At 42.2% G+C, this 5,145-nt stretch overlaps 1 protein-coding gene across 1 annotated transcript in view; it reads right to left on the reverse strand.

Annotated features, from left to right (window-relative positions):
• The window catches only part of CUX2 (cut like homeobox 2), a 343,700-nt gene that overhangs the window by 97,990 nt on the left and 240,565 nt on the right, over nt 1-5,145 (reverse strand). The gene's annotated exons all lie outside the window — the stretch shown is intronic.

Genomic DNA, 5,145 nt, shown 5'->3' on the forward strand with positions numbered 1-5,145 from the left:
TGTGTGTGTGTGTGTGTGTGTGTGTGTGTGTGTGTGTGTGTGTGTGAAGTATCTGAGGCCGGAACTGATCCCAGGTCTCCTGACTCTGGGGCCGACTCACTGTGCCACCTGGCTGCCCTGGTTGTGAAGAGTTTTAAATACCAAATGGAGGAGTTTATATTTGAAAATCTGGGTTCAAAACCCTCCTCTATAATTTGTTTGTTATGTGGCCACAGACAAGTAACCTGAGCTCTCTAAGACCCGGTTTCTTCATCTGTAAAATGGGTACATCAATTACTGATAAGTACCTATCATCACAGGGTAGATGTGAGACTTTAATGAGACAATGTATGTAAAGCATTTGGAACGCTACATACATATCAGTCATTGCCATTACCTTCTGAAATAGCCCTAATTATTAGGAAAGTTTCCCTTCCATCAAACTCACACAGGTGGAAAGCAATAAATATTTGTTAGAAAGAAATGAAAATGCTAGAGAAGGAAGAAACTGGATGGGAAGATGGATGGATGCCTCTTCTAATGGCCGTGTTCTTATGATTGAGAAGCAGCTTGGTATACTGGAAGAACATTGAATTTAGAATCAAAGGACTTAGGTTTGAATCCTGGGTGCACCACTTACTACCTGTGTGACCTTAGGCACATAACCCTCTGGGCCTTGGTTTAGTCATTCGTAAAATGATGGGTTTGGACTAGACCAAAGGTATCAAACAAGCTGTCTGAAATAATTCCTGTTCTATGGTCTGAACCAGATTAAAGTATAATTGGGAAATATCAGAGACCAAAGTGGAGCTGTCCAATTAGTCTTAATTAGTCCAATTAGGCTAAAACAAAGGCCATTTTTCCCATAGCCAGAAGTGCCATTGCCCACCCTACATCATCACTGTGGTGTCCATCATGATGATTAGTGAGTCACTCAAAGGATCATGGGAGCACAGAGCTGAAAGGGGCCTTACAGTTTATCTAACACCTTCGACCGACAAAGGAGGAAACAAAGGACAAGGGAACAAATATAGTCGTTGAGGGAATTACAATTTGAACCCAGGTTCTTAGACATTAAATCCAAAACTGTTTCCAACAGCCAGTTGGGTTATGGTAATAATACTGTTAGTAAAAGTACAAGTCACACTGCTGCCCCTGCTGAATTAGAGAAAAGCTTCTGCCAGTGATATAGAATAAGTATCAGGCTTTAATGATTAAGAAAAAAAAACTGTTAAAGGCTTGGTCCAGGGAAGAGAGAGATTAAATTTGTTCTACTGGGCCCTAGAGGGTAGCTAACAGCAGTGGGCTGGAGAAGGGTGAATTTTGGCTTTATGGAACTAAAAGCTTCCTAACAATCTAAGGTACCCCAAAGTGGAAGGTAGTGAGCTCCCCATCACTGGAGGTCTCTAAGCAGGAAGCTGGATGACCACTGGTCAGCGAGGAAGCTTGTTCAGACCTCTGAGATCCTTCTAATTCTGATATTCTACAGTTATGTGCCAGGGAGAGAGAGATAGTATGTGGAGCCCAAGAAAGTCAGATTAATAAAGGTGGCAGGAAGAGGGGGCACATGACATGAAGCTTGGAAGGAAGAAAGCAAACAGGATATCTATCCCATCACAGAGCTGCCAGAGTGTGCCAGGCGCTGAGAGTCAAACAGGACTCATCTGCCTTTGGCGGAATTCCTAACGGTGCTGTTAGGAACACAGCCACCATGAATCATTGATGGGGCTGAGCAAATGGAAATTATCATTTAATGCTGGAGCTTAAATAAAAAATAAGAATTTTCCTTTTTATTTAAATATTTGGTTGTTGACTCTGGTCTCTCTTTGACCATGGTGGGTGGAAGGATGAGAGGAATGGGTGGTGAAAGGAGTTGGGATGGGAGATAAAGCTCACCAGAGAGGAGAGTCAGAAGACCCGACCCCTTCTGCATCCCACCTTGGAGAGCACACACGAACCCAGAAGAGGGCTTTCTGATGTCATAACATGGCCCTGGGGAGGGGCCCTAGATACAACGTCTGACCTGCACATAGCAAGTCTGTCCCCATGTCATTTAAAATGCATGGCCATAAATCATTCACTTGAGTTGAAAGCTTTAACATCTGGAGAGGAAGTCCCTGATTCCAAGGCCTGAACATCTAGCTTCCTGATTTGTTTGTTTATTGGGGGGGGGGAGAATGGGAAAGTTCAGCCAACACACACTTAGAGATGATGGATGGGGAGGGAAGAGTCTTGGAGCATCATGGCAGAATCCAGCAACCTACCATTCTCTGGTCAGAGGGAACTATGGGGTGACTATGTTACTGACACCCTCAGACATATATATATATATATTTGACTCTATAATAATAAGAATCACAGTTCATAATTTCTGTGGCCCTTTGAGATGTAGAAATTACCTTCTTTGGGTGGCATTTGAGCCTGAAACTCCCCGCCCCCCTTCCTATTAGGTTGAGTTGAGTAGAAATGAAGGAATTAGAGTAACAGGAGAAAGAGGCAGCATCAGTCTCTGTAAATAATATTCTGGTTAAGCTAAAACTCAATTCAATAAAAGAAAGCTTTGTACCTTCTATGTGTGAGGCAGTGTGGCAGAGTGGATAGTGGTGGTCTTGGGGTCTGGAAGACCTGAGTTCAAATCCTGCCTCTGACATATTGGCTGTCTGACCCTGGGCAAGTCACTTAGCCTCTCTGGGCCTCAATTTCCTCATCTGTAAAATGGGGATAATGATAGCCTTTACCCCCCAGGATTGTTGTGAGGATAGAAATTTGATAATTGTAAAAGTGCTTGGCAAACCTTAAATAAAAGATAAATCCTAGCTAATAACAGGACAAAAAAAAGCCCAAAATCTACAGTCAAAGGACTGTAGATTTAGAGCTGGAAGGGACCATACAGTTCATCCACCCTACCCCACTCATTTTACAGATGAGGAAACTGAGGCCAAGGGAGGTGGAGTGGTTTGCCTCAAATCACTCAGGCAGAAAGGGGCAGCCTTGGATTTGATCCCAAGTCCTCTGTCTACAAAACTACTATAATGAGCTGCCTCCCTTGCACTCTTTGGGCTTATATTCTGCTGATGCCTCATCAATCCATTAATCAATAAGCATTTATTAAGCACCGACTATATGCAAGGCACTGTCCTAAGTGCTGGGAATACACAGAAAAATCAGAATCCCTGCCCTCAAGGAGGTCCCATTCTAATGAGGGAGATGACATGCAAACAAATAACCACATGCAAGATATCTCTAGAACAGATCGTAGGCGACCTTTGAGGGGGAGCAGAGGCAGCTGGGGGTCCAGGGAAGGTCTCCTGCGACATGTGGCCCTCACTTTACATTCTATCATCAAAATTAGTCTGCACTCCTTGAGCTCCCACTAATTAATGATGAGGTTGGTAGGAGAGGGGATTGAGTAGATAAAACATGAAAAAGATATGCCCCTTGTTGGGCAGCAAGGGGAAGATAAACATCTTCCCTGGGTATAGGCTATTAAATAAAAGCATAAAAAGGGTTTCTTAACCTGGATCTGGGAACTTATTATTATTTTAACTGATAACTACATATTTATTATTATAATTTATTATTGTTATTTTAACTGATATCTGTATATTTATTTATTAATACAATTTATTACTGTTATTTTAACTAACTGCATGCTTATTATAATTTATTATTATTATTTTAACTTATAACTGAATATTTATTTACTTATTTTTCGAGATTGAATCTCACTATCTTACCCAGGCTTAAAGTGGAATCTCCTTTGAGAGGTGTAAGGCAGAGATGGGGCAGAAGACTAATGTTATGGGTCAGGTGAAGGTGAAGGTGCAGGTCACAGTCTTGGGTCATCTTTGGTTGATGGCAGCTTTGAGAGGCTGAGGTGATCCTCAGGAATATGTGTGTGTGATTGTATGTGTTTGAGTGTGTATGATTGTGCTTATGTGTGAGTGTATATGTGTGATTGTGTGTATGCATGTGAGTGTGTGTGATTGTGTGTCTGAGTCTATGTGTGTATATTTGTGTTTTTGTGTGTGTGAGTACATGAATGTGTTTGTGTATGTGTGTGAGCATGTGATTGTGTGTATGTGTGTGTATGGGTGTCAGTGTGCATGAATGTGTATGTGTGAGTCTGTGTGTGTGTATTTGTCTGTGTTTTTGCGTGAGTGCATGATTGTGTGTATGTGTGTGAGCATGTGAAGGATGGACAGCAAAATAATGAGATCTTCCTCTGTTCCTGGGTGAGGGAAACTTGTAGCCACCTCCTACAAGTCTTTTCTGAACTCCCCTGGCCACTCCCCCTTCCAAAATTACCTTGCATCTATTTTGTATGTTCCATTATCACACACACACATACATGTTGTCTCCCTCATTGGTTTCCTGACAGCGAGGTTTCTCTTACCTTTCTTTGTAGCTCCAAGCACTAAGCATAGAGCCTGGCACATAGTAGGTGCTTAATAAAGTTTATTGATTGAATAACTGATGGGAAGGAATGCCAGACCAGGAATCAGAAAGAAGGCTTGGATCTCTGTCTGACAATGGGCAAAGCACTTCCTTTTCCCAGGTCTCAAATGCCTTATCTCTGAAACAAGGATGGTGATATGCTTCCTATCTCACAGTATGGTGGTTGTGAAGAAAACACTCTGTAAACTGTAAAGTGTTACAGAAATGTGAGGCATTATTATTAGCATCTTTGCCCAGTCGCACTCCTGGAAGGCGTCAGGAAATTGAAAACTTGTAAACACAGGAGGCTCCAGGGACGAGCCAACCTCTGAGGCTGCCTCCTCAGCATCAGTCTTTGATTTAAAAAAAATTTACCTGAGGGTGAAAAAGAACAGGGCCATATAGTCTAGGTCTGTCATGTTATCCATGAGGAAACTGAGGCCTAGACAGGGGAAGAGATTTGTTCAGAGTTACAGGTAGTAAGTAGAAGAGCCAGAATTTGAACTCAGGTCTTCAGATGTCAAAACCAGCACTCTTTCCATGGCATGGCATGCATTAAAGAGAGGACTCTTTGCATTGCTTAGTTTTTCAAGTATGCCTTGTGTATTTTCTCAACTAGATTATAAATCCTAGAGAACTAGGATCTCATATGCACTTTTATCCATCAGCCCATCCATCCATTCATCCATCCATCCATCCATCCATCCATCCATCCATCCATCCATCCAT

This window comes from Petaurus breviceps, unplaced genomic scaffold, assembly GCF_028583685.1.
Source record: "Petaurus breviceps papuanus isolate PSGF00001 unplaced genomic scaffold, PetGlider_PUasm1.0 99, whole genome shotgun sequence".
NCBI lineage: Eukaryota > Metazoa > Chordata > Mammalia > Diprotodontia > Petauridae > Petaurus > Petaurus breviceps.